Here is a 21220-nt window from a genome sequence, read left to right as displayed (position 1 = left end):
TAGCCTACTGCCAAATCCAGAACCACTTGGAACAACATCACTTACTAGGAGACCGCCAGTCAGGATTCCGTCCCAACCATAGCACAGAGACAGCCCTCCTTGATCTGAATATCCAAATGGATGCCACCAGAGAAGCAGGTAAACTCTGCCTTCTGATGCTCTTAGACCTCTCAGCGGCCTTCGATCTGGTTGATCACGATAAACTCTGTAACACTAGCAAACAATTTCAACCTAGCACAGAACGTTACCAACTGGATCAAATCTTTCTTGGCTGACAGGACTTCCAGAGTATCCATCGGCATAGAATCAGCAGACGCAGTGCCTGTCCCTGCAGGTGTGCCGCAAGGCTCCTGCCTATCCCCTACTTTGTATAATGCCTACACCAAGCTATTATTTGCAGCCTTGGATGCCATGGGTGTCATCTATACTAATTTCGCCGATGATACCCAAATCCTCATTCCCCTCTCAGGCAATCACGAACAAGACTCCCTCCTGGTTAACCAAATCTACTCACTCATCCAAAACTGGATGGCTAACAACAGCCTCTGTCTCAACGACGACAAAACTGAGCTCCTCATACTAGGCTCCTCCAGCAAAATCAACACCCCTGAGCCCGCTTTCAAATCATTCACCATCGATGGAACCATAATCCCTGTTCTCAAACAAGTCAAGACCCTTGGTGTGTACTTAGATGCAACACTATCCATGTCCAAACAAATAAACATATTAGCTTTGTCCACTTCCTACACCTCCAAACTCATCTCCCTCAGCAGTAAATTCCTCTCAACCAACAACTGTGTCACTCTAGCCAGAGCACTCATACTGTCTAAGCTAGACAATTGCAAAATCCTATTCCTTGGCACATCCAAAGCCAATATAGCCAAACTTCAACTCATGCAGAACAAAGCCCTCAGGGGGCCAGGGCAGCTCTAGGCATCAAAAAATCTGAACATATCTCCAACACCAGAAGAGACCACCACTGGCTCCCCATACAAGCCAGAATTCTATTTAAAGCCCTGAGCATCACCCACAAATGTAGGCCAACAAAGCGCCCAAATACCTCAACAACACTGTCATGATGAAGCCCCAGACCAGACTCCTCAGGTCCAACAAAAACGCACTCCTCGAAACCCCCAGATACAAAAGAGAGAAAGCAGGGGGCAGTAGCTTCAAAACACTGGCCCCCAGACACTGGAACACGCTACCCTCCCACATTATGAATGAAACCTCATTCCCCGAATTCAAAAGCCTTCTGAAGACTTGGCTCTTCAACAAGTTCTAACTGAACCAGAGCACCTACCTACCCCCTCCTAGTAACTACTTATACCTGACTGCTTTGTATATTTTGTATATTATTTATTTATTCCTGACTCCCCTGCATATTACTGTATATTTTTTGATTGCTACTCCTGTATACCTCTATGTTCTTTCTAAGATTGCATTCTCCCATTGTCTGTAACTACGCCGTGGTACCTCCGGGTCTGGGCGTATAACAAATGTAACAAATAAATAAAATAAACCCTGCAGAAAGAAGGAATTCAGACGAGAAGGAAGAGCAAAAAGGGCACAAGAATTTGCCGAATGGGCAAAGAAGGCAGAGAAGGAATATGGGGCACAATGGGTGCTGGAGATAATGCAGAAGGAAAAAAGGGCAAAGGCAATGTCACCCTTGCTGTTGATAAAGCCGAGCAGCAGCGAAGGAGAAGACGAGGTGCCGCAAGGACAGAAGAGGGGGAGAGAGGAGCCAAGGAGATCGGAGGAACAGACAGAGACACCTACCAAGAAGAAGAAAAGAAAAGTGAAAAACGGTACTGTGAATGATGTGGGGAATAAAATTGTAAAAATGTTTTAAAAAAAAAAAAAAATTGCGTCACGGTTTCGGGTAAGTCGCCCAGAACCAATGGCAAGAGAACAGAAGTAATAAGGGATCCAGGGAGGAGCAGCAGGGGAATTCTTCAACTGAGGGGGAAAGTAGTGATAACGAAGAAAGGGATCACTTAAGGGCTTGGGTAAAATGGAGAGGGGTGGTGAGCAGGGAGAAGCAGAGAGGGGTAGGGGCAGAACCCAGGGAAACCCCAGTCCCGGCATCACAGGGGGCACCAGTAGAGCCAAACACAGGAGGGGTACCGCAAGGGCGCGACCCACAACCGGTGGTGCCAACAGGGACACCAGCGGCACCAGTGGCGGGGGACCCGCCGCTGGAGGCGGTACCACCAGTGGCAGCGACAGAGGTTGGGGGACCAATCATGACGAAATATGGCAGACCAACCATGGGTAAAGATGCACAGGGCAGGTCAATGAAGGCGATGGCTTGGTATATAAATGACAAAGTAAAGGAGAAAATATGGAGAAAGGAATTCATTGATATTTACACATTGCTAGATTGTCAAAAGAGGGGAATGCATGTGGCACTGGAGGACATTAAGGAGGATGAGAAAAGCCTACTAAAAAGGGGGCCAGTAGTAAGGAATTTTGACAACTGGATGGCAGCCTTAATGTCTACAATTATATTACAAAAATTCCCAGAAGACAGGGTAGCATTAGTTGCGTATCAGCAGAGGGTGCTGAAAGTACACGCGGCATTCGGGGGAGACGCATGGCAGGAGTATGATCACGAGTTCAGAAAGGAGATGGACTGCTTTCCAGATATGGGATGAGGAGAATTTTAATCTCTACATATTTAATGTACTGAAGGAGAAATGGGATGCCAAGGAGAGAAGCGCAGGAGGGCAGCAGAGGAGGCAATATTGGCAGAATGAGTACAAAGCTGATTATAGATACAATAACAGGAGATATGAACACAGCTATGACAGACATAGAGACCAAGATTTTCGGAGCAGGAACTATGGGTCACAGAGGGGGTGGCAGAGCAGCCTGCCCCCAACCACGCAGGGGGGGAGGCAGTGGGAGCACAGGGGCAACGCGGGAAGAACCAGGGCAATGTCGGAATTTTGAGAAGGGAGTACCCTGTAGCTGGGATTTGGAAGTGCAAGTTCAGCCACAAGTGCGTGAGATTTCAGGGTGACCACAGCAGCTCCAAGTGCACAAGGGCCGCAGCTCCAAGCGGCAGGAGCGATGAGAAGCGAAACTAGGAGCTGGGACGAGAAGGGAGCCACACCAGTAAAAATTTAGAGGATGGAAGGGTGGCTTCAGAAATACCCAGACCGAAAAGCAGCAAATGTTGTCAGGCAAGGTTTTAACATCCCGTTTACCGGGCAAGGAGCGCAGGACATTCCCAAAAACCTGAAGTCTGTTACCGAGAACAGGGATATAGTGACCAATAAAATCCGATAAAAGGTAAAACTGGGTAGGGTTGAGGGACCTTTTACAGCCTTACCATTGGAAGAATTTATGTGCTCTCCGCTGGGGTTGGTGCCAAAAAAGGAAGAAGGGGAATAAAGGCTAATCCACCACCTATCATACCCCCGTGGGCCTCGGTGAATGACGGCATTGCACAGAGCGATGCAACAGTATCATACTCAGACTTCGAGGAGGCGGTAGAACTAGTCAGGAAGGCAGGAAAAGGGGCATGGATGGCAAAAGCAGACATTAAATCAGCATTCCGGCTGTTGCCAGTCAACAGAAAATCTCAGAGGTGGTTATGTATGCATTGGGAGGGGGAATACTTCATCGACAAATGTCTCCCTATGGGGTGCGCCATCTCATGTGCATATTTTGAGAGGGTAAATTCTTTTTTACAATGGGCAGTCGCAGAAGAGATGAGGGAGGCCAGGATAGTACATAACCTGGATGACTTTTTATTCGTAGGGCCAAAAGGTTCAAAGCTATGCAAGGCAACCCTGGATAAATTTGTGGAGATAACAAGCGAGTGGGGTTTTCCGTTGGCGGGGGGAGAAAACAATGGGCCCAACACAGATTATCCAATTCCTAGGGATAGAAATTGACTCAAGCCTGGGGGTGTGCCGGATCCCGGATGACAAGGTAACGGATCTACTGAAGACAATAAAGGAACTACAGGGAAGAAACAAAGACAGTGAGAGAATTGCAAGCGCTGGCAGGAAAGCTGAACTTCGCAGGGAGTGTCATAACATAGGGGAAGGTGTTCCAGAGAAGCATTGAGCTGAAAACAAGAGGGGCTACAATGGGGCACCACAGAGTCAGGATAGGGGGAGGAATCAAGCGTGATCTGGAAGTGTGGGCAGAATTCCTGAGGTATTTCAATGGGTCAGTGATATGGCGCTCACCCATAAACAAGGAAGGGGAAAAGGGTGTTCACCGATGCAGCAGGTGGCCTTGGTTTTGGCGCAATACTGGGGAGACCGTGGTGTGCAGGCAAATGGCCAAAAACATGGCAGGTGGCTGAATGGACAAAAAAAATATAATGCTGCAGGAACTCTTCCCAATCTGGGTCGCGTTGTGCGCATGGGGGGGTGGGGAGGGGAGGAAGAGCTAGGAAACAAGGAGTTGGCAGTATGGTCGGATAACATGGCGGTGGTGCACATGTTAAATAAAGGGAGTGCGTCATGCCCAATAGTGTTGGAATTAATGCGGGCAATCACCCTGGAAAGCCTAAAAATATATGCATAAGGGCGAGGCACATCGCTGGAGAAGCAAACGTGGTGGCTGATGCAATCTCTCGTTTTCAGTGGGAGAGATACAGGGAGCGGAGACCGGACGCCGACAGGGAAAGAGCGCCCATGCCGCAGAAGGCATGGGTCCCGTTGAAAGCACTGGAAAGAAAAGAACGGTTGGCTACAAGGTCGACTCTAAAGAAGTGGGAGAAACACAGAACGGAACGGGTCATTGACAAACTGACCAGGAACGCCCTAATGTACAAAACGGGTAAGCAGTACGAAAAGCATGTAAAAGATGTGTTGATGGAAACCGGTGTGCAAGATGTGGGGAACATTTAAACCGAAAAAATGTGCAAATTTCTGGAAGGGGCATTTGCCAAAGGGAGAAAGAAAAGCTGGGCGGCGGCACCCCTAGCGGCGGTGGCATACGTGGCGGGCATGCCGGATCCAACCGACAGCACTAGAATAAAATATGCTACGAGAGGATGGGCTAAATTAGAGGGGAAGAAACCGGATAGCAGAAGGCCAGTGAATTTTGGGAAGTTAATAATTCTGTGAAAAGTGTTGAGATACATGCAGCAGCATATTCGAAACTGCGCTGTTCAGGACAGCATTCACGCTGGCATATTATGGGGCATTCAGGGTAGGGGAGCTGGTGGCCAGTAATACGGTGGCAGGAAATGGCCTGGCAAGAAGGGATATTAGTATGGGAAGCAAGGGGATGTCTATACTGTTAAGGAAATCTAAAACAGACCAAACGGGGAAGGGGAGAACAATAGACCTCAATTGCATCAAAGAAAAGGACCACTGTCCCAGATGCATCACCCAAGAATTCCTAGATCTCCGACCAGAGGTCGACGGGCAGCAATTAATACATGGGGTCGGCAGCGCACTCAGCAGGTACCAGTTTCAGGCGGTATTAAAACAGGCGGTGGCCAAAGCAGGATGGGATCCAGCCGAATTTGGAACACACTCATTCAGGATAGGGGCGGCAACCTCTGCATGGGCGGGGGGCCTGGGAGAAAAGGGAGTGTAAAGGATTGGGGGGAGAAAGTCGCAATGTTTTGAAAAATACATAAGGGAGGAACTGATATAAATGCTCATCTCCCCCGTTTCCATAGAGGCTGGATCCTACAAATCGGCATGGATAGTGGGGCACTCCTTCGTGATCCGGGCAGGCAGGTGGCTGGAGGAAGTGAAGCAAGGACTGCATTTCAAAAACACAATTACATCCTGGTGGGGCCTCCAGGGGATGCATTGGGAGGACATTCACGACAGGCTGTCGGACCTGATTGGGGGGTGGGGCGGGGGCGGGTCCTGAAAACTGAGTACCTGGTTATACACCTCAGGGGGAGGGGGGAAACGATCTGGTGAGCACAAATGGGGGTAAGTTACAGAGGAACATTTGCGAGTCGCTACATAGCAAAGCCCACAGTTGGTGGAAAACCGAGATTTTCATGTCGGAAATAATACCAAGAAGGGTCTGGTACGGGGCACATACGAGGCACGCAATCGAGATAGCCAGAAAGAAATTAAATAAATCAGTGGAAAAGTACTGCAAGAGCACAGGGCTACACTTCATAAAACATGGCCTTCACCATAACAATCCGGAAATGTTTCACCAGGATGGGGTGCACCTATCAAGCAAGGGGATGGGGGGTTTTTCCGACAAAATTTTTAGGGCACTCCAGGAACGGGGTTGTAGGTAGAGTGCTTTGGTGGGTTGGGGGGGGACCTGAACGGGCGCGAATAGCACCCGCTCAGGTGTGGCGGCATGTGCCCAGGAACGAAGGCCCAGGGGTAACAAGGACTCGGGAGGAGCCTTGGGCAACTTCGGAACTGGACACAAGGTGCCCAAAAGCATATGGCAGTGTATTGATTTTTGTTGTTATGTATTTTCTGTAAGAAAATAAAAATGCCTACGGCCTACAACTTTTCCATAAACATAATTGGTCTGCGATTTATTATTTTAGGTAGGGATCTGGTAATAAGAGAAAAGCGAGCCCACACTACTCAGCCTATGCGTGGCAGCGTGAACCACAGTCAGATGAAAAGCACCTCCTCCGCCAGGCCAGTTAGACATCATTTCAAGCCCTGTATGGGCAATAGGAAAATGAGCTTGTTCTCCGGCCTTAGTGCAGCAAACAACTTCAAACAAGCGTTGTCAGGATGGCTGGAAGTAGCAAACAGCAAGGAGTCAAGGATTGAAGTGAACCATAGTGGTAGTGCTCCGCATACAGGATCAAGTTTCGGCATCCTGTGGCACTGCACTGGGAGCAGGACAGCTGGAGCACACAAACACCAAGGAGGAGCAGTTTGTATTGCCTTCGCGAAACAACAAGGTGACCAAAACTGCAGGCAAGCCAAGATATGTGCAAATGCTTACATTCCCAGTAATTTGGTAATGTGAGCCTATGCACACGGATTTTAACGCATATGGTGATCCATTCTTGTATGAAATGTAAAGCATATTACAGTGGTATCGTAACCATATTTTTCTTATTGTACTGAGGAACAATGCTATGTGATGGCACTTCCTGTTTTGTCAATAGGTGAACGATTGGGTGCCATCAGTTTGTGTGATGTCACTTGGGGTGGGGTCAAATGACATCACTTCCTGTGATGCCATCAGAGGTCAAGGGCTGTGTGATGTCACTTCCGACCCTTTGCAATTTGGTGAAATGGAGTCTGTCTCTACGCCAGTAGCATTCGTGACTATGTATTCGACCGTGTCCCTAATAACACCACATCTCCAGGTAAAATTCCCTGGACGATCATCCTTTAACCATCCGTTGAACATAGGATATAGTATGGCATTTATAACGTGCCTATGCACAAGTGTTTAAAGTTCCAATCGTTGATATCCATCCACAATTTACCTTGTCTGTTTCCAACTGTTTGCCTCAACACACAGTGTGCTGCTACAGAACACACATTGTCACATCAATGCAGTGGACATTTAGTTCACCCCAATGATGACAACATTGTTACCTATTGGATCATACTTATGTAACAATATATCATATGCATACATCATGATGCCCTCTGTCTCACTACCTTCAAGGGGATCAAACATTCACAAGCATCAGTTTTTGCTTTTTGCCGACACATAAGTCGTGGATAATTACTGCCAAAATATTTTGATGAGTATTAGTGTCTTTTCCTTCACTGATAGTCGGTTACAGATTTCTATAAATAATTCTTCAAAGGGATGCGCCTTTTACCCCTCGTTTCACAAGGCTGTGTAAGATCTTGAAACCATCAATACAAAAGATGTTTGTGAGCCAGCTCTCTTGTATAATAAAATATATTCGCCTCATTTAGAATATCATGCACCCCCCCCCACTGTTACTTGTGTAATGTTTACGTCCGTGTGTTCCAAGAAAATAATTTGTAAGGTCATTGTCTCTGCATTGGCCTAATGGGGAGGAATCTAGATAGCCATTACTAACTGCCCTCTCCTTCTGGATTCTTGGATCATTCAAGGACATTCTTTATTCCAGGCCACAGTTCTCAATTTACTCATGATTATTTTAAGTTCAGGTACACATTGTTAGCTTTGGTGAACCCTGGCCATGGTGATATGGGGCGATAGTTGTCCAAGTCATATCCATATTTAAGAAAGCTTTGCGTGTGGGCTCTGATAATGTTCACCATCACTGCCGATACACAGGCGTGGTCGGGACAGGCGCCGTCTCCATTAACTCAATAGGATGAATATCCTTACAGCAGAGTACCCTGGGAGGCAGGATAGAAGATATAAGTTGCAAAATATGACATGCATTACTTACCGTCATAGCATTTCTGATGATTGTATCTGCTTAGATTCACATGCTGTGCATATAGTTCGACATCCAGTGGTAACCGCAGAGTATTGCATCTGGTCTTTCGGGGACCGAAAGCGGACGTCGGCATAGGCAAGTCTAACACTATCCCCATCTTGACGTGTAGTGTACCCGGAATCCCTCACGCGCTGAGGTCCCTCCGATTGTATTCTTTCCTCTATGAGGGAGCCCAAGGCTATAGTGAGTGAGTACATAAAGAGAGAAAGTAGTAAGACGTCTATGTTCCTTCCACCCCGAGCGGGGAGGTAGGGAGGACGCATGTGAATCTAAGCAGATAATCAGAAATGCTATTACGGTAAGTAATGCATGTCTTCTGATGCTTGTTAATGTGCTTAGAATCACATGCTGTGCATAGACTAGCGAGCAGTACCCAGAGTTGGAGGTGGGCTGTGAGAAGGCACAGTAGAGAAAATATGTCTCAATACTGCTTGTCCCACCTTAGAATCAGACCTTGCATGAGTGTCTAGGCAATAGTGTTTTGTAAAGTTGTGTACAGAACTCTAGGTTGCCGCTTTGCAAATTGACTCAAGGGGAACATTTGCAATGAATGCTATGGATGCCCCAGTGCCTCGAGCAGAGTGTGCTCTGGGCTTGAAGGGCAGTTCTCTCTTAGCAAGAGAGAAACATAGTGTGATGCATTTGACAATCCACCTTGAGATAGCTGATTTAGAGACACAATCCCCTTCTCTACCAGCTGCCACTGAAACAAAACACTGGTTTGTTTTCCTCAGTGGTTTAGTTATTTCCAGGTAGAACATGACTGCCCTGCGCACATCCAGTGTGTGTAGGCTTCTTTCGGCCATGCTAGAGGGATTCTGGAAAAAAGGTAGGTAGTTCAATCGACTGGTTCACATGGAACTTCGATATGAATTTAGGCGCAAATCTGGGGTGCGTGCGAAGAACTACCTTATCCCTGTGGACTGTAACAAAGGGGTCTAGAACAGAAAGTGCCTGTAGTTCGCTACTAGGAAGGCTGTTTTATGAGTCAAGTCTTTTAGACTTGACTTATGCATAGGCTCAAAGGGAGTTCCCCACGAGCCTGGTCAAAACCACATTTAGGTCCCACCCAGGAGCTGGGTGAGAAATGGGAGGATACATTCTCCTAAACCCTTCCATAAAGGCCTTAATCACGGGTATCTTCCACCACAACACTTTTGTTGTGATGTGGTGTAGGCTAACAGTGCAGTCAGATGAACCTTTAGGGAATTGAAGACTAACCCAGAGTCCAACAGATGAGTTAGGTACAGCACAATGTGTGTGTGAGCAATTAATGGGATTGACACCCTTGGAATTACAACAGATGACAAAACGTTTCCATTTGCTGGCATAGCAATAACGTGTGTTCGGTTTCCTAGCTTCCCAGAGTATGTCCATGCACCTTTGAGGGAGCTGTAGGTGTCCAAACTCTATGACCGCAGGAGCCAAGCTGCTAAATTCAGAGTTTGTGGGCATGGGTGTAGGGTCTCCCCCCTGTCCTGAGACTGTACGGGCAGGGTAGTCACTGGTGGGGAGAGGGGCATTTCCATCAGGTGAGCGAACCAGGGTTGGCCGGCCCACATGGGGGCCACCAGTATCATGGTTACTGGTGCATCCTGTGCACTATCTTGTTGAGAAGAGGAGTTGGGGGTGGTGGGGCCAGGGGGGGGGGGGGGAGGGGCTCAGGGAGGAGCGTAGACACATTTCCCTGACCATGTTATCCAGAGACCGTTCCCCTTGGAGCGGTTCTGAGGGTACCTGGAGGCGTAGTCTTGGCATTGGGCATTCTCCCGAGTTGCGAACAGGTCGATCGCTGGGAAGCCCCATTCTGCGAAGACGTTGGACACAATGTCTTCGTGCAGATGCCATTTTTATTCATCAGGCAGCAGATGATTGAGTTCCCCTGGAACATGTTGGGACAACAGAAACATCTTGCGTCTGAGAGCCCATATCCAAATGTTTTGAGACAGCTTGTATAGCCCTGGAGAATGAGTGCCCCCCCTGTTCGTTCAGGTAATACATGGCTGTAGTGCCGTCTGTTAGAATCAGCACTGTCTTCCCTTGCAACTGCATCTGAAAGGCCTTTGGTGCTTTGAACAGCGCTAAAAGCTCCAGGAAATTTATATGGTTGGATGCTACTTGAGGGGACCAGACTATGTGCTGTCTGCTGAAGCAAGTGAGCCCCCACACCCCTTGAGAGATGCGTCTGTCGTGAGAGTGGCTTCCACTGCATGGGTGGTGAAGGTTTTCCCCTTCAAGAGGTTTTCTCTTGACCACCACTGCAGACAGAACAAGGGCTTGGCGAGACAACTACCAGATCTTCCCATTGTCCGTCGGCCTGACACCACTGGCTGTTGAGCCACTCTTGCATGGGATGCATGCGCAGCCGTGCGTGGGGAACCAAGTATATGCAAGACGCCATCATTCCTAGCAAGTGCATGGCCTTGCGCACCATCACCTCCGGACTGGCTACATATTGAGGAATCTGAAAAAGCATGTTCTGAACCCTCTCGTTCGGACGGAAGACGAGACCGTCTTACGTCTGAATTAGAGCTCCCAGAAATTGTTTGGTTTGACTGGGAACTAGACTGGATTTCTTCTCGTTGATTGAGAAACCCAGACTGAAGAGAAGATCTACTGTTTGTTGGGTATTCAACAAAACATGTGTTGTATGAGTCTCCTGTGATGAGCCAGTCGTCGAGGTAAGGGTAAACTGGGACGGATAGTGTGTGCAGGTGTGCTGCAGCCACTGCCAGGACCTTGGTAAACACCCTTGGCGAAGAGGCGATGCCGAAGGGGAGTACATTGAATTGGTAATGCCTGTCCTCTATCATGAACCTTAGATATTTCCTGTGCACTGGCAACATTGAAATATGAAAGTATGCATCTTTCATGTCCAATGTTGCCATGTAGTCCCCTTGTTTCAGCAGTGGGATCACCTCCTGTAGTGTTACCATGCAAAACTTCTGGGGTTTTATGAACTTGTTCGCTGGGCGCAGGTCTAGAACAGGGCGCATGGCGAGATCCCTTTTGAGTACAAGGAAGCACACTAAATACCCTTGTTTACCTGAAGAATAGGGACGGCTTATATGGCGTCCTTTCCCAGCAGCACTTCCCCACCTCTTGATTCAGGATCTCCAGATGGTCCGGTGAAAGGCGCCGTGAGCTCGGCGGTCTGAATTGTGGAGGTCGGGCGAATTCCATGCAGTACCCATGGGCGATCATCTTTATGACCCACTGGTCTGAAGATATCCCCTCCCATGCCACGAGGAAAGATGTTAAGCTCCCCCCCGACTGGGGTGACATGGGAGAGGACCCGGATCTGGTGGTCATTTCTGACCAGAGGCTGCAGCTCCTCTAGGATTGGGGCCTCTGCCTTTGCCGCGTCGCTGACCCCTTGAAGGGTAGTATGCAGGGCTTCCTGAAGTTTGTCCTGTGTTGAAATTCCCAATGCCATAGTTGTTTTGACCTGCACGGGACTGCCCTCAAAAGGACAGCCAAGACTAATTACCTCTCTGGGGGGCAGGGGAGGGGAAGGTCTTTGTGTGATCTGTTGTAGGGAACTTTTTCTTGGCGGTTTCCAAGGCCTCATCAACCGCTTTCCCGAAGAAGTAAGCTTCCTCAATAGGCTTATTGATTAGAGGCCTGCGTTTCAGGTTTGAACCCTGAGATACGCAGCCAATCGTGTCTTTTGAGTAGGGTCCCTTGGGCCAGAGACCTGCCTGCTGTCTCAGCCATGTCCAGGGTGTTTTTAATCACATTCTGGTTCACTTGCTTTCCCTCAACCACAATAGAGAGAAGCTTGGACTTAACTGGTTCTGCAACCTCTTGGAGTAGGTCCCACTGAGCATCAGCGTAACTTGCCAATAGCGTGGTATTATTAGCTATCCACGTAGTGTATGCGTCAGCCGAGGTGACTCGTTTGCTTAGAGCATACAGCCTTTTGGATACCTTGTCCGGAGGCGCCTCCCCAGTGGCAAGGGGTACCTCTGCCCTCATTCGGGTGGTAGTCACTACCAGAGAATCTAGGATGGCGTGCCCCCTAATGTATAGAGGGTTGGAAGGAGATGGTCCAAACAATTTTTCCACTCTTGGGTTCACTGCTCGAGTTTGAGCTGGTGACACAAAGGAGGGAGCCAACTTTCTCTTGATGGACTCAAGCAGGGGAATAGCTTGGCTAGATGGAGGCTTTTCCTTAAGGATATCCTCGACAAAATCCTGTTCAGGCACAGCCTTTTGAGTAGAGATTTTAAAGTGTTCAGCTACCTTTTTCAACAAAGAGTTGAAGGCCTTCTGGTCATCTACAGGCGAGGCTTGGCGAGCCGGGGAATCCAGACACAAAACATCAGTGTCCTGATCTTGATGTGGCAGTGTCCATGGGTCCGTACCTTCCTGCTGGGTTTCTTCCCAATTGTCTGTGGCACCCTGCTGTTCCTCTTCATAATTCTGTAGAAAAGAAGTTTCTTCCTCTTCATTGTAAATGTCCCTATAGGTGTCCATGTGGACAATGTCTTCCTGCTGGATGGGGACAGAAGGTTGATCTTCTTGATAATGAGAAGATTGAGGGTTAGGCTCTCCACGAGACCTTTTTTGGGGATGGATGATCAGAAAAACTGATAATCCTCTCCAGCCGGTCCATACACCCTTCGAATTTCTCTCTAGTCCATTTAGAGGACCCAGGCGGGCCTACGGGTGGAAAAACGTCGTCCTCCGGCACCGAAAAGAGTCTTAGGGTGTTGGAAAGAGGCTCTTGACTACCTTCATATGTATTGTGAGAATCAGGGTCCCAAACCGCATCCGAAGACTTGTCCGCGGCTTGCCTCATAATTGTAGGAGGAACCAGGATAAGTCCCACAGCTGTCGTAATCCTTTCAATGCAGTCTTCAATAATCGCAGAATCGGCGTGAGATAATTACTCCGATGGTCTATCGGTAGGTGTATTACCTTCCGCAGCGTTAGAGGGCCGAGCAGTCGGTTTTTTCGGCTAGAGGCCTAGTTGTAACTGTCAGGCCTACCGTGGCCTTCGGGACCGTCGCAGCGTTGGATTTCCGTGCTTTGACCTGTGAAGTTTTTGGAGTAGCACCCTTACTTGTTTTTGATTGCCCAGTCGCAAGACGCTGCTGCGGATGCGGGGAAGGCTTTGGATCTACGCGATCCGATTAACCCGTCGAAATTTCCGACGGCCATGTTGGCGCTTTCACCTTTTTCGATGAGGACGTTGAAACCGATGTAGGGGGGGTTGTATGCTTAGTGCGATGCGCTTGTGCGCCCCTGCCGCCGGGTGTTGTCCCTGAAGCGAGACGAGAGTCAGGCCTTAAAGGGTCGGGAACGGGAGTGGCAGACCTAGAAGTGTCTGCCTCGAGGCCTATTACATCCGTAACGGATGTTTGGTCAACTGAGGTACCCCAGTCACTCTCAGCGGGCGTGGCAGTGGGGGGGGGTTCCACCCGCGACATGCCGTACGCGGCCCACCGCTTTACACGGCTCTCCTCAAGGGTCTTAGACCGGAGGAGTTTTCAGGCCACACACCTTTTTCATCGGGATCTAAGGGAAGACAGGCATTGCACGTCCTGTGTTCATCCTTCCAAGGATATCTGACCCTACACTTAGGGCAGAATCTAAAAGAAGTCCTTTCCATAGCCAAAGGGGAAGATGACCAGACCAAAAGGGTAAATAGGGGGAAAGGCATACCGAAAATATGGACACCCGGACTCCACTCTCCCTACTGTAAAGGTCGGTCAGAGGGCCCACCATGTGGAGGAAAGTCCAGCCGCCAGATCTTAGGTCCTGAAATCCACCGCCATAGACGAATCCCCTGCAGTCTTCGTCGAAGATGTTCTTGTGACCAAAGTGACTTAACGGGGAATAACCGACAAGTCGGTATAAGATAAACAAGGTCTCTTTCTGTAAGAGCTCCGCTATAGGGCCACCAGTTATATGGGCAGAAAAAAACAATCTAAGGGACCTCGGCGCGTGAGGGTTTTCGGGTACACTACACATCCCGATAGGGATAGTGTTACAGACACGCCTATGCCAAGGTCTCCCTTCAGTCCCCGAAAGACAAGATGCAATACTCTGTAGTTACCACTGGATGTCGGACTATATGCACAGCATGTGATTCTAAGCAGATTAACAAGCATCAGAAGTCCACGATTCAGTACTTCATTATTCTCATCAGGAAAAAGGTTTGCGATTGTGAAGGATAGCTCATTAGTGGGCATTAAGGACACCTAGTGGTACGGCTGTACATTCCGCTCAGGGTCTTTCAAAGCAGGTATCCTCCTACTTCCGTCAACCATAGGATTAGTGCCATTGATCATAGAACACAGACTATCCTCTAGTCCAATGTTCATGCTGCAGTGTATGGATTGATAAATATGATAGTTAGTTGCACTCTTATTTGACTGTGTTGGCTTTTGTTTTCAAATCCAATTTGAAAGCTCCCCACATTGTTAGTTCCTCTTTAACCGTCTTTTTGCCCTTTTCTTAGCTTCCCTGGTAGTAATTATTCCTTCCACTTGTTCAGGGGCATCCCCATCATCATTATTAGAAGTCACAACAGTTGTAGATTTTTTTCCACCCAGTTTCGCTTTCAATATATTCAAATGCTTTAGCCTTCTACACTTCCCGTGTGTAATATAAATGACCCTATCACTTTGTGTGTCCAGGTCTATAATTGAGCCACTTGATTTCTTTACTCTATGGTTTTGTGTGAAGCCTGGTCGAAATACAGCTGCTTACTCTATGTAAGAGGCAAGGTCTGGGCGCTCATCTACTTCAACTTCGTATTGTGCCTTTAAGTATGGTGGTACCTCCTATGCCTTCTCCCAAGCGCTCTAGTATTTGTGTATGCTCCTACATTCCCTCATACTTTGTTGCAGAGTTACAACAACGTTTTCAATGCAAATTGGATTGGCTCATTTGCTGCAGTGAGCGAGATGAGAGTAGAGGACGCACCAGATTTCCCTGTGGTCATTCAATAGATACTGGGTAGCTGCGAGACTGGCATTCAAGTGAGTGACAGGGCCCTGACAATTCTTGCTGGCTTGGAGGGAATGATAGGACCCAGAAGGCCTTTCATTATCCACATTAATCTGTTTACTTCATTCCGTAATGAATAACAAAGATTAAGTATTGAATCGTTCTCAATGTTGGTAGTTTTAGACGCGTTACACAAGGGTGCTGTTCTTTTCTTGCAATGTAGGAGCATTATTTTCCGTTTGTGCTTTAGAAAAGTATATTGTATTTCTTCCTTAAGACATTTCATTCAACTTTACATCCGGTACAGCATCATTATTTTGTTAAACATGTGTATTTTCAGCTCCACGTCTGTGACTATTTAGCGCTTTACCTTTATTTTTAGGCATACGATTGCCAAATTTACAGGCAATTACGTAATAACGTTAGGCACAGGCACCGACTCGTTCAGCAGTAGGAGCAGTCGGTCTGTGGAAGCTTGGTTTCCCCATCACCCACAAGTAGCGCTACCAGCAGTCAGCAGCGTCGGTCCAGACCAGTGCTGCCAAAGACTGCAGCCCAGACGCACTCACAGAAATCACATATCACCTCTTGTTTCTTTGAGTTTCCTTTGGAGGTATTTGAAAATAATTGATCTTCAAGCATTCCTTCCCTACCACCGCCAGTACCTGGCCATGCTGCAATTCCTCCAACTCCCAAAAGTGGAAAAACTGCTGAGGTGAAGCAAAAATGTTCAGAATCCAAAAAAATTAAAATAATCAGTAAAGATCCATATAAAAAGCAGATTGAATGGCAGACTCAATTGCAAAAAGTAATATTCCTAACACCAAGATTGTCAACAAGGGAACCAGTGTCCGTTTGATGCAATCAGTCTAGCAGAAAGAGACTGGGGCATTTGCAACCAGTGGGGCCCAAAGTCTATGAAGAATGAGTGATGAGCATTAATTCAGAGTCCAGAGACGGCTGAGAAAGAAGTGGGATCAGGTACTGCAAGAAACTGAAAGATGGATATGGGCAGTGAACATTGTATTCTCTCTGCCGGGCCTGGCAAGCTGAAAAGTAAACATGACTTGGAGCTCTCACGCCCAGTATATGTGAAAATTGTGTAAAGTGATTCTGCAAACACACTAGTGTAGACCCCATGTCCGCAAAGAGAGAAATGCACACTTTAGTCAATTCAGGCAGTGTGAGGCTGGATCCAGAGTACAGAAAGAGTAGTTCTGATTCACAAGCACCACTCGTGTTCAATAAATGTCTTTCAACTATAACTTATCAAAGGAGTTTTTCATTGACAGTGGCAGGGGAATCGTCATAGACCACACCAGCAGAATTATGAAACCCTAGTTGCAAGCATACCCTATCCTCTCCAACATGATCCAATCATCAATTCTTCAGGCAATGGGACAAATCATAAACTATGGTATAGACCAATCAAGTAATTCCAATCTCAGCCTCGAACCACTGGAGCCACCTAAAGGTCATTGCCTGCAGCCTCAGCACTTGTCTGAAGGTTATTTCCTATGTCCTGCCCCCTTTTGCCAGACTACCTCATTCAGGCTTATCTCCTACTTGAGGGGCAAGCTATCCTACATGAACACTCCTTACTCATTTTAGAGGATATGATCCACCATGCATTGCTTTTTACATAAAATAAGACGTTACACCCCTCCACTAGCAGCATGGCTCTTTAACGACCTTGTTTGTTTTTACCAAGCTGCATGGTTTCCAACAAAATAATCACTCCTCTTACTATCTTTGCCAACATTACCCTAGTGCTAAGGAGCAATCCTACTCTGCCACAATCTCTAATTTAGCCTCATCTGAACCTCGCTCTCCACCACTCATCATTCAGAGAGATCTCTCTCACCTCTCTCACCCCTCCCCCCCTCTCCCCCCCCTCCACCCCCTTCCCCCCTCTCACCCCCCCCCAACCCCTCCCCCCCATCCCCATCCCCATGCCGCAAGATTTCTCACGCCACAACAGTTTGAGGATGCAACGGCAATAACCGATGGTTATGAGTTGGCAGGTTCTGGTTTCATGGAAGCCGCCACTCTCATCAGGGGCTCCAACCACAATAATCCACTTAGGGCCTGAGTCAACGAGGCCAGTTGCTGTGATAGTTCCTTGCTATGGAACTCGTGGGGAGCCACTTCATTATCGCCCATAGTCCAAGAACAACCATGCACTCCATGTTCTCAAACAAGTGTGGAAAAAGATCCAAAGACTTAAAGTCTTGGTTAAAGTCCAAGATTAGTTTTGTAATTATTTGGGACTGGACTTTACACAGCGCTCTACGATTGTTGTGTGGTGCTAGTTTTACCCATTCTAGATCTTTACTTGACAGGTTACATAGGGATGGGATCTGGTAGAAGGTGTTCATCAAGAAGGACCCGTTTATCCTTGTTGTTCCATTGATGTCAGGGTCACTTGCCCATCCAAGTACTTGGTTCATCTCTTTTGGAGTCTTTGCAAAAGACAACATTTCGGTGCGAGACTCTACTGATGTCACTTTCCCCGAATACCCCCTCCTCAGGCTCATATGCGCCATTGCTTGCCACGTTAGATGGGGTCCGCGAAACCAATGCTTTTGCGTCTCTCTCATATTTTGCTGTAGCGAGGTCAGCGTCTTCCTGTGGAGCGGTGCCGATTTCACATCCCTCACTGATTAACACAGGAGGCAAGGTCCCATTCCCTTTTGCTGATAGTTTCAGGCGGCATGCCTCCTCCTGAGGGTGAAATGCCGCTTTTTTACTCTCAATACTCAGGAAGAAACTATGCAGCTGGGATTGGGACTTATTAGTCCGTATCCCAATGGATTTTGAGATCAGCACCTGCACATTGCCACTTTCCAGTGCCTTTATCTGCAGGTGTTTCTAGCTTTCCTCATTCAGTTCCAAGAGGTTTAGTGCGAGGTCGTCCATGCTCACACCCGTTTTACTGCTCAAAACGGGGACCTCTTCCTTGGTGGATTGGGACATACTCTCCAACTTGCCCTTTAATTGGGCTTTCTTCTGATTGGTTTTGGAAAGGTTTAGTCGTTTTTTTGTGCTCTCAAGAAGGACTTCGCCTTACGGGAGATTAACTGCCTCCCCCCTGCCCTGTACTTCCCACACCTGACTCACTTGCCAACAACGGGGTTTGGTGCTCGGCTGTGGCCTGTGAGTCAATTATGTCGGTCAAGGCGGAGGGGCCATCCTGAGGCGAGGCTGGCCGAATGGCTGTCGCCGTTGCTCCACATAAAGACTCAGGAGTCACCAAGGGTTGGAAGTTGGAGACTACATTAAACAACAGTTGTTCTACCTGGAGCCAACAATCGTTTTGCTACCTCCAAAAGGTTGGAGGACTCATTGCTGCCATATTCAGATCCAATCATATTTGCACCTTGGAGCACGATCTTTGGGGCAAATAAGGATTGGTTACCACATTGTCCGTTTGGGTTCCCTGAGACTGTACCTCGGAGGTTGTTATAACTGTATTGGCAGGCGAGGTATTGCTTGCCATAATTTTTTCAATTTGTGTAAAGTGAAAAGATTTCGATTGCTCCTCAGCCAGCATGTAGCTTCCAATTTGGAGATTTATTCCTTCATGAATGCCAGGGAGCCCTGCATTTCTCTTTATGAACAGTGAGTTAGTAGGTGACCCTTATCATGAAGGCTGAGTATTCTTGAGATCACTGGGAAGTTGAAAGGATCATGCGAAAAGATGTCAGAAGGGGAGTCCTCTGGCGTCGATGATGGCAGTACATCCCCTTTCGAGGCAATGTGGCCAACTCCATCCTTTACTGGTACCTGAGCCCCCAGCGTGGATGTCAAGAAGGATCCTGTAGACTCTGAATGTCTAGCATCAAAGTTGCCAAGACCAGAGTTCAGGCTCCACCCCCCCCCCCACCCCAGCCCGAGGTGCTAGGCCAGGTAAATCCCTTCTAGTGGCATCGTGATCTTTCAAATTGGGTTCATCAGGAAGGTGAAAGTGTACTTGTTCACGGAACGGGTCGGACCTAGATGCGGGTGAGGAGGGCCCAAGGGAGAGGCGTACACGTTTCCCCAGCTCACTCATAATGGTTGGAGCAAGCATAGAAGTGTCAGAAACGTGCACAAAACCCTTTTGGGCCTCCTTCGTTGCACCGTTACAGACATGGGTATGGGGATTATCACAAGCTAACTGCCCTTCATTTTTGTTGGCGTCTTGCACAGAAAAAGATGGTAAATTCTGGACTGCAGGTGCAACTTTTACCAGGGATTCCTTTCCTAGAGTCATATGTGGTAATTGAGGTGGACAGGGTGCACCTTCCCGATAGCTACTCCAGAGGCAACTTTACCTATCGAGAGGAGAGATTTTTTACAGGGTGGCAGCAGGGTTAAGGTGCTGTTAAATGGTTTGTTCAGTGAACTCTTGGTAGGGACTTTAGATGAATTACCAGCCTTGTGTCCACCTCAAGGCACGACTCTGTTCTACTTCAGAAACAGCAGATGTACCCACGCGACTTAAACAACAGTAGCCACCAACCCACAGAGGTTTGCACCTCTAAAACTGTATGCTTGTAATACTTGGACAGGAGTTACCACCCTCCAGCAGTGTAGCCCCAAATTATTTTTTTAGGTTTCAAATGCCCCACATCAACACCCCAACCTCCAAATTGATGGCCTGTAAGAGGGGCTCAAGGACACAACACAAGGTGCAGAACTCAAAGCAAAGGGGTTAGTCTGTGGTGGATCAAAAAAGCTTGCTATCCACCAGTCTCCCTATTGTTCAGTTGTGAATGATATAGCGTATACGACCAACTCAGGTGTACCTAGCTAATTTTCACCCACACAACACTTATTCACCAACAAATAGTCGACCTTAAAATATATACTTGAGAGGCACTCCAGGGTTCAAAGGCACAAGGGCCCACAGTCACCCTCCATCATGAGTATCAGTTTGAACACTCGATAAGTGCTATACGGCATGCAAGTTATCAAAAGCCTACCCCCAGGGGTTCAAAGGCTGAGGCCCGCAGTCGCCCACTACAGAGGGGCTTCTAGATCACACGCTTATAACTGAACTCTAGGGTTCAAAGGAGCGCAGTCCGCAGTCACCCTGTATCCAGCGTGGAACACAAGCACTTCGAGAAGAATATGCACCATTCACAAGGTGGCAAGCAGCCCCTCGGAGTTCAAAGGCCTGCGGCCCACAGTCACCCTCTGGGGAGATCTTTGATTCACACATTGGTTCCAAACACTCCAGAGTTCCGAGACTCTACGCACGCAAACCCCACTCTATCGGGAGAACAAGATTGAATACTTGATAAGAGTGAGGGCCGTCTCGAGACCTACAATCTACCCAACAGGGTTCAAAGGCCTCTCGACCCGCAGACACCATCTGGGAAGATGCTCCGGTTCACACCCACGTAAGGCCAAAATGGCAAATGCAAAGACACTGTACCAGCTCTACAAGGCCCAAAAACGTAATTTGCCCACAAGCAACCTCTTTAACAGGAGAGCTGGTTCGACCCAAAGCTGCCAGTACGTCAGACACACAAGAGGGCCGTGCTATCAGGGATTTCAGTGCTTGAATACTTGCGTTCACCTTCAAGACACAGAAAAAATTAAAAACATACAAGACAGGTGAGATAGGCTACGTCAGATGTAGGCACATAAGTATTCAAAGGACCAACTCTGCGCGCGTGTCGTACCCCACAGAGACCACCTAACACTGTGCGCATCAGCCCCCGTGAGCTCTCTTGCCCACAACAACGTCTGTAGTCAATGCTTTAAAATGCTGTGTGAGGGAGGTTCAAAGCATGTTTCTAGGAACATGGCTCTTAGTCGAGTTTTCGGGCGCAGCGAGATTGCTAGTCCAAGTTGGCGTTGCACATGGACATATAGCCAATACCAACAACAAAT

At 47.9% G+C, this 21220-nt stretch overlaps 1 protein-coding gene across 1 annotated transcript in view; it reads right to left on the bottom strand.

Moving 5' to 3' along the window:
* ADI1 (acireductone dioxygenase 1) overlaps window positions 1-21220 on the bottom strand; it is a 290833-nt gene that overhangs the window by 242937 nt on the left and 26676 nt on the right. The window lies entirely within an intron of this gene.

Source organism: Ambystoma mexicanum, chromosome 4p, assembly GCF_040938575.1.
Source record: "Ambystoma mexicanum isolate Mex_15411 chromosome 4p, UKY_AmexF1_1, whole genome shotgun sequence".
NCBI classification, from domain to species: Eukaryota; Metazoa; Chordata; class Amphibia; order Caudata; family Ambystomatidae; genus Ambystoma; species Ambystoma mexicanum.
This window is presented reverse-complemented; position numbering and strand designations above follow the sequence as displayed.